The sequence below is a fragment of the Mus caroli genome, unplaced genomic scaffold (assembly GCF_978045245.1).
Source record: "Mus caroli unplaced genomic scaffold, Mus_caroli_1 scaffold_5, whole genome shotgun sequence".
Lineage (NCBI taxonomy): Eukaryota > Metazoa > Chordata > Mammalia > Rodentia > Muridae > Mus > Mus caroli.
The window spans coordinates 135,115,311-135,124,610 of record NW_028227260.1 but is presented as its reverse complement, the minus strand read 5'-3'; the positions used below and the strand labels follow the sequence as shown (position 1 = coordinate 135,124,610).

At 40.8% G+C, this 9,300-nt stretch overlaps 1 pseudogene; it reads right to left on the bottom strand.

Annotated features, from left to right (window-relative positions):
• Positions 1-1,655: 1,655 nt before the first annotated feature.
• On the bottom strand, positions 1,656-3,518 carry LOC147004831 (protein arginine N-methyltransferase 6-like; annotated as a pseudogene).
• Between the last annotated feature and the right edge of the window lie 5,782 nt (positions 3,519-9,300).

Here is a 9,300-nt window from a genome sequence, read left to right as displayed (position 1 = left end):
TTGGATACTTTCTCTAGCTCCTCCATTGGGAGCCCTGTGATCCATCCAATAGCTGACTGTGAACATCCACTTATGTGTTTGCTAGGCCCTGGCCTAGTCTCACAAGAGACAGCTCTATCAGGGTCCTTTCAGCAAACTCTTGCTAGTATATGCAATGGTGTCATCATTTGGAGGCTGATTATGGGATGGGTCCCTGGATATGGCAGTCTCTACATGGTCCATCCTTTTGTCTCAGCTCCAAATTTTGTCTCTGTAACTCCTTCCTGTAGTCTCTTCTCCCCTAGCCTGAAACCTGTTTGTACAGGGGTGGAGATTTCTGTTTAATCATTCTGTCATGCCCACTCTTGGAACCTGTCGCTTTGCTGTTCCGAAGCCATCATGTGATCACCCTGCTAGATTATTTGGCCGGAATTGTGCCCCTCCCCCTTCTTTCATAACGGTGTGCCAGAATAGTAAAAATTGAACCTTGAGCAGAGAGCTTTGTCTTGGTTCCTTCCTTATCTCGCACACAGCCCAGCCCCTCTTCTCTTCCAGGTTTCCAAAATGCCTTTCCAGGCTAAAACCCAGGTTGTGATCTACTGGCCAGACACAACACCTTCCATGGGTGATTGTTCCCAATTCTAAGAAGGGACAAATTGTCACACTTTGGTCTTCGTTCTTCTTCAGTTTCATGTGTTTTGCAATTTGTATCTTATATCTCGGGTATACTAAATTTCTGGGCTAATATCCACTTATCATTGAGTACATATCATTTGAGTTCTTTTGTGATTGTGTTACCTCACTCAGGATGATGCCCTCCAGGTCCAACCATTTGCCTAGGAATTTCATAAATTCATTCCTTTTTTTTTACATTAAAAATACTTTATTCAGTACATCTGAGGAAAAATTACATTATAAGTAGTTATTCCCCTTCCAAATTGTACAAATATTGGCCATCCATGTCCTCTTTTTTTGTAGAGTTTTAGTGACATTTAAAAAGGCCTGCTGTGATTATTTTAATTCAACAGAGCTGAAAGTATGAAAATGGTTGTTGTTTAATTTAGATGATAAAACACAAGCCTTTAGATGATCTTCCAATCTTTGCATATTCATTTGTTTTCAATGAGGCCTTAATGGACATAAATATTATTTAAATTATTAAAGTGTTTAATGTCTGAACAATCATTCATTTGTCTATATTTTTCATCTTCAAAAGCACAGATATGTTATTCTTATATGAATGAAGATAGTGTCCAGTATGAATATCATCTCCTGGTCTAGCAGAACTAAACTCTTTTTTTTTTAAAGGAATATAAAACTATTTATTGACCAATGTTCACCATTATTTACAATAAAGTAACTATACAGTTGGATGACATTCTGAAACTACACAGTTACTTTTCTGGCTCATTGAACCATAACCCAAATACTGAAAAGATTGATCCTACCAATAAGGAGTGAGTCAGGGTGAAGAAGAAGCATGCAGGTCATTAAATAATATTAGCAAATTTTGTTCACTCACTTAGTCAGCAGGTCTTAAATTGCCAACGTCAGCTCCAACCACGATTCTATTTCCACATCAAACAGATTCCATGAATCATAACTTTTTAGTACAGACTTTAACTTTCTACCAAGGGATGGTTCACCAGAGGAACCTTTACACAGACTGGCTGACCTGGACCTGCCTCTGCCTCTAGCCCAAGTCTTGTTATTAAAGCACACTATTACTTAGTCTAATTCCATTTTCCAAAGGGGACGTGTACAACACTCTGTAAATATACCAATGTATTTATGTGATAAAACATCAATTCTGATGTTGTTGCCTTTAAACTATCCAATAAATCGCAGAATCTGCTTAATCTGAAAGGTTATGGTTTCAGGAAAATGTTCACAAGGAGGGAATCTCATCAACTTGTATTTTCATCATCAGTTAAAAATAAAACAAAACAAACAAGTTATGTGTTTTATGCATACACCGCATAGAAACAATAAAACCCCAGACTGGTCCTTCTGTGTCCCAGTTAAAAATCAGTTCTGACTTGAGTAATAACTGTAAAATCTCCCCAGCGTTTAAGAAAAGCTGTTCTTCAAAGCTGAGGAAATACAACATGGTAGCAAATATTCTATTGTTAAGGGAAGCAACTACAGAAAGCTCTTACTTGCTCAAAGGAATCAGTGCCTTTTGATGCAGAACAAAATCCAAAAATATCCCAACTACTGTCAATACTTTCAAAACCAGCATATCAAACTTGATTTTCACTAGATTGCTATTTTTTTCCACACTAGTAATTCAAAACCCAAGATCCAGATTTTATATATATATATATATATATATATATATATATATATATATATATATATATGGAAACAATTATTGTGCTTCATCTTCGGGACAAGAATACCAAGTCAGCCTCTCCTCGTAGAAGGCAATGACAATCTGAGGACACTTCATATTCACCTCCTTTGGCAGCACCAAGTCAGCCTCATCCGAGTCCTTCCACTTCATGAGAAACATTAATTCTCCCCTGCTGTCTGTGGCACCAATTATTCGTTCAGGATCAAGACCTCTGGCAAAGGCCCTAGGTTTGTCAGCAGCATCTCTCTTCTTCTTCGATTTGCTATCATCAGATTCACTGTCAGCTAAAATTTTCCTTTTTGTACCATCTTTTTCTTTACCAGCTTTTTGAGAATTAAGAAATGCTTCAATTAAATCTGGACAATCTAAATTTTCTTCTGGATCCCAAGTATTATCAGCATCTGTGAACCCCTTCCACTTCAGGAAATACTCCACCTTCCCATTAACTACACGACGGTCCAGTACTTTTTCTGGACAACGCCGGGGGTTGTCCGGGGAGGGCAGCAGGGTGATCTCTCCGGAAATGTCCGTATCTTGTTCCACCAGCACCGGCTCATTTCAAGTAGAGGAGCGTCTGCTTCCAGTTGGTGGCCGGGTGAAAAGGCGAGGTGGACAGCACCAGAGGTTTCTCCGAGTCCCCTCCGGGAAAGGTCACTTGAAACCAGATGGCGAAACCGGGTAGAGGCGCGGAACCATAGCAGCTGCAGCGGAAGCGTCCGCCCACACGAGCCTCCAGCTCCTGCTCCAGGCCGGCTAGGGCCAGCTCGAGCTGGGCAAAGCGCTGCGGCCGGGCAATCACGTCCTCTCCGGACAGATCCTGCACCACGATCTCCGAATGGCCCAAGAGGCAGCGCGTGGCGAAGCTCTCCATGCAGCTCATATCCACGCCATAATGCTGCTTCACCTGGCTCCAGAAACCCAGACGCCACTGGAGCATCTGGTCGCTAATCCGGGCCACAAAGAGCTCTGCGGAAGCTGGCAGGAGGAGACCTCCCTCCTTCAGCCATTTGGTCCGCGCGTGGAGCACGGAGCTCAGCATAGACTCGTGCAAAAGTCTTTAGCCATGCCACTCGCTGACGATGGCGTCCACTCGCTCCGGCAGCTCCACCGTCTCCACCGGGCCCAGCAGGACATGCACGCGGTTCTCCAACCCATCTAGCTGCACCACCTCCCGGGCCTGTTGCCAAATTCATTCCTTTTAATAGCTGAGTAGTACTCCATTGTGTAAATGTACCAAATTTTTTGTATCCATTCCTCTGTTGAGGGGCATCTGGGTTCTTTCCAGCTTCTGGCTATTATAAATAAGGCTGCTATGAACATAGTGGAGCATGTGTCCTTCTTATCAGTTGGAACATCTTCTGGATATATGCCCAGAAGAGGTATTGTGGGATCCTACTGTAACACTATGTCCAATATTCTGAGGAACCGCCAGACTGATTTCCAGAGTGGTTGTACAAGCTTGCAATCCCACCAACAATGGAGGAGTGTTCCTTTTTCTCCACATCTTTGCCAGCATCTGCTGTCACCTGAATATTTGATCTTAGCCATTCTAACTGGTGTGAGATGGAACCTCAGGGTTGTTTTGATTTGCATTTCTCTGATGATTAAGGATGCTGAACATTTTTTCAGATGCTTCTCAGCCATTCTGTATTCCTCAGGTGAGAATTCTTTGTTTAGCTCTGAGCCCCATTTTTTAATGGGGTTATTTGATTTTCTGGAGTCCACCTTCTTGAGTTCTTCATATATATTCGATATTAGTTCCCTATCTGATTTAGGATAGGTAAAGATCCTTTCCCAATCTGTTGGTGGCCTTTTTGTCTTATTGATGGTGTCTTTTGCCTTGCAGAAGCTTTGCAGTTTCATGAGGTCCCATTTGTCAATTCTCGATCTTACAGCACAAGCCATTGCTGTTCTATTCAGAAATTTTCCCCTGTGCCCATATCTTCGAGGCTTTTCCCCACTTTCTCCTCTATAAGTTTTAGTGTCTCTGGCTTCATGTGGAGTTACTTAATCCACTTAGATTTGACCTTAGTACAAGGGGATAGGAATGGATCAATTCACATTCTTCTACATGATAACGGCCTGTTGTGCCAGCACCATTTGTTGAAAATGCTGTCTTTCTTCCACTGGATGGTTTTAGCTCCCTTGTTGAAGATCAAGTGACCATAGGTGTGTGGGTTCATTTCTGGGTCTTCAATTCTATTCCATTGGTCTACTTGTCTGTCACTATATCCGTACCATGCAGTTTTTATCACAATTGCTCTGTAGTAAAGCTTTAGGTCAGGCATGGTGATTCCACCAGAGGTTCTTTTATCCTTGAGAAGAGTTTTTGCTATCCTAGGTTTTTTGTTATTCCAGATGAATTTGCATATTGCTCTCTCTAATTCGTTGAAGAATTGAGTTGGAAATTTGATGGGGATTGCATTGAATCTGTAGATTGCTTTTGGCAAGATAGCCATTTTTACAATGTTGATCCTGCCAATCCGTGAGCATGGGAGATCTTTCCATCTTCTGAGATCTTCTTTAATTTCTTTCTTCAGAGAATTGAAATTCTTATCATACAAAACTTTCACTTCCTTAGTTAGAGTCACACCAAGGTATTTTATATTATTTGTGACTACTGTGAAAGGTGTAGTTTGCCTAATTTCTTTGTCAGGCTGTTTATTCTTTGTGTAGAGAAAGGCCATTGACTTGTTTGAGTTAATTTTATATCCAGCTACTTCACTGAAGCTGTTTATCAGGTTTAGGTGTTCTTAAAATGTTTCATAAAATGAATATTCTCCATAAATATTGAGAACAACATAGAGATAGTACATAAAAAACAATGGTACTTGTAATATTGGTTTTTTTTTAAATCTAGATCAGTTGGAGGCAGTGGCATATTCACTTGTACAACCCAATTAAATTATTCTTTACATATTGCTAATTTTTCCATATGACACTTTCTGTGTAGTTCAATGAGGAGAGAGAGAGAGAAAGAGAGGGAGACAGACAGAGACAGAGACAAAGATAAACACACAGAGAGAAACATACAGAGAGACAGAGAGCATTTCTTAGGGACAGAGACACAGTTACATCCAAAGATAGACCCAGAGACAGATAAAGACACATTCTCAAGTGTGTATTCATGCTGTACAGACCCAGATTCATGCAACAAAGTGACAGAAACAATACAAGATATGGAGGGAGAGAAATAAAGAATTCAAATCTGGGATCACTGTCAGTTAAATTACACCAAGGAAAAAAACATTTACATTTATTTTCCATAATGTGTTACTGATGGGTTTTTATGCTCTGAGGTAATTATTACATTCAAACAATTGCATTTTGTTGTCCTATATGGGGATATTTTTGTCTTTTGTCTATTTTGTCTTTTGCTGTATTACCCAATGTTGTAAGAAGGTAGAACTGTTGAGCATTCCCAGGTTAAGCTATTTGAAAGCCAGATGTCAGTGCTTGATTTTTGAGAAGTAGGCCTTGAAAAAGCACACCTTTATCACTGGGATGTAAAGAATAATAATGTGATCCTGTGAATCAATAACGATAATATGGCAATTTTGAGTGACTGTGGCAGGAGATATGCCTCCAGGCTAAAAGAGTATCAAAGTAATGGGGATGCACATTGATAGAGGGGAGGAAATGTAAACTATTTACCAGACTCTCAGGAATACAGCATATAGGAATATTCAAGACGCCGATGTGTGGCTCTATATGATCTTTCTTAAGTTGTTCTTGGCTTAGCTGATGAGGAACTTTAAGTCTGTCCCCTTAATTGGTCACTAATGTGCTAGTGTTCTATTCAAGAGCATTGGCTAGGTGTTTTTTCCTTGAGAAGGAATATTCCAGGACAGAGATTCCATAACTCCATTGAGATAGGAATTTCTACCCCAAAGAGCGAAAGGTAAGGGTGAAATATAGGGTTGAAAATGGCAACTGTGCTTTCAAATCTTGGATACAAATTTTCTGTTCTTTGCCATGAACCCCTTGACTGTCTAAAGTTGGATATGGTATGCAAATTAGAAACAGTATCTACTATGTCTATAATGTCCTTTTTTGAGAATATGTTTGATGGAAACTCTAATTTAAGGTTTATAAAGAAAAGTCAACTGAGCCCATTATCTGTGGAATCAGGATTTTTATTTTGGCACTTAAATCAAGGATATGTGTGAAGGAGTCACCATATTTGTTGGGAGCCTCTATCCTTTCAATTATGTGTAGTTTTATAACTGGGGTTACAGATAAGACAGATCATGAACTTCGTTTAGTAGTAGTTATCAAATTTCTTACAATTTTAGGGCAAGGGATGAAGTTGGGTTCCATTGCGCTTATTATACAGGTTGCAAATTCTGTTCCTTTAGCAACATGCCCTTCTGCTGAGTCAACCCTAGGGGCATAGAACTGGGAAATAAGAGACATTTTCAGAATAATGCATTGTTGCAGACTAACCCCTTTTTTGTGTCTCCTATCTGTGAGGAACAGGTGTCTGGTTGCAGGTGGGCAAAGGAGTCAGTGAATGAATGACAAACAGTAAACAAGAGAGCATGTTGAATCTGAGTGTGTTTGTCAAATTGAGCATCAAACTTTTTATACAGAAGAATAACAAGAAACCAGGTGAGACACATCCACCGAGTTACAGTGACACAAAACAAAAGGAATGTATACATCAAAAGATAGTGGGGACCAGGCTGCTGTTTACCACTAAGAAGGGAGCCAGGTGTAATGCTAGTCTATTGTTAAGCCCACCACCAGGGGTTCTTAGTAAATGCCTGATTATGCTGTTCCTTTGGGCCTAGTGAAGAAACCTGTCTCAGGGGGATTCCTTAACTCTTTCATGGTAAACCCACCTATTTGATAGGCCATTGTGTATTCCCTTGCTTGGGTGAGACTTGGCTACTGTCCTAAGTCCTAAGTAATCACTCTGCAGACTAGCCCTAAGGTATTCTATCTCTGTTCTTTGTAATGCCTAATTAGTTTCTCTGTCTCTGCTAGAAGTAAATTTGAATGTCACTGAATAAGTAACCTTCTCACTGAATTCCTACTGAATTCCAAGCTCATTGGCTTCAATGATTTTCTCGGATGTTGGAACACTGGTGGAGGCTCACCTATGTTAAAATTCAGTCTTTAAAGGTACTTATAATAAAACAATACTGAAAGAGAGCATATACCATATTAAGACAGGGATAGGGTTTGAGTATATGGGCTATGGGAATGCCAAGGTTCCAGGAGGCTGAGTTTCCTTGAAACTCTTTGCCTCGTGAGTGCTTCCAGGGCTCTCGGCCTGTCAAGCAGACTTCACTGGAGTGGGTGTAACAATGTATTACCACACACTACATGATTCTTCTACTGAACAAAACACCCAAACATTTTACCTTCCAGACTCAATGTTTGCTATTCCAGTATCCTGACCACATCTGGCTAGATATGAGCCTCTGAGAATGAATCAGTTTTGGAAACAAAGATCCCTTTGGGTCTCCATTTCCACTGTACTTTTTACTTGTGGAAAATAATTTTTGCTCAGAGGACAGAAACCATATTATATAATGGGGGATAGGGTAGTGGGGGAAGAAGTTGTAAGGGTGGGACTGGGAGGAGAGGAGGGAGGAGGCCTGTAATTTGCATGTAAAGTGAATAAATGAAAAAGTAAGCTTTGAATTGGGTGGTGCTGCCATACATCTTTAATCCCATATGGAACCATATCCCTTTCTGGAAGAGAGATCAGAACCCTCAGATTCAAAAACATGAACACTGTACCAAGTGGTAAATCAGGTCCTCTTACTATGCAGTGGAAATACTACCACTTGGGCATTGGTGCAGTATTCTCAGCTGTCAACTTGATTCCTCAAATGCAGGGTGATGCCCAAGGTGGCCAGACCTTTCCAGGATGCGCTAACACTCTGGATCCATACCATACCCTAATGGCTAGAGGTGATAGAGCATAAAAAGGTGGGCTGCTGCCATGTGGGACACAAGTACCTATGTCAACTGGTTACTAAGCTCCCAAATAGATTCAAACCTAGATAAGAGATGACTTATTTCATATTTCCTGGGAAAGGAAAAATGGTGTGGTTACATTACAACCTCAACAAAGGAAAGAATAATAGTATTTGCTAAACAATCTGTGTGCTCTTCCTTACAGCAGATATTGCTTCTACTCTCATCATTCCATAATTCCCTGTAGTTTTTTTGTGTATGGCTGAGGCCTCATGGAGTGTCTCTGTCTGCTTTGCCGTGTATCCTGCCTTTGTTCATCACAAGTTTAAACATTTATAATGGTGAGAACTGATTAGTGTAGAAAGAGAAAGGAGGGATATATGGGCCTGAAGAGAGAAAAGAGAAGGGAGAAACAATATAATTATATCATAATCTCAAAAATTGAAGGAAATCCCCTTCCTCTGGTTTGACTGCTTTGTTGGGCCTCAATGGGAGAGGATGTGCTTAGTCTTGCTGGGACTAGCTGTTCCAGGTCAGGGGGAGACCCAAAGTAGCCTGCCCTACTCTGAAGAGTAGGGGATAGGATAGTGGGGGAAGAAGTTGTAAGGGTGGGACTGGGAGGAGAGGAGAGGAGGGAGGAGGCCTGTAATTTGCATGTAAAGTGAATAAATGAAAAGGTAAGCTTTGAATTGGGTGGTGGTGGCATACATCTTTAATCTCAACACCCAGGTGGCCAAGACAGTAGGATCTCTGAGTTGTAGGCCAGCCTTGGATACAGAGCAAATTCCAGGACAGCCAAGGCTATACAGTCCAATGCTGTCTCAAAAACAAAAAGAAAGGAAGAAAGAAAGAAAGAAAGAAAAAAAGAAAGAAAGAAAGAAAGAAAGAAAGAAAGAGAGGGAGGGAGGGAGAGAGAGAGAGAGAGAGAGAGAGAGAGAGAGAGAGAGAGAGAGAGAGAGAGAAACAAATAAAAATTTCAGGGAGCAGAGGATCTCCCTATAGCTACAGCCTGACTGTTGTATGAAGTCCTCAAC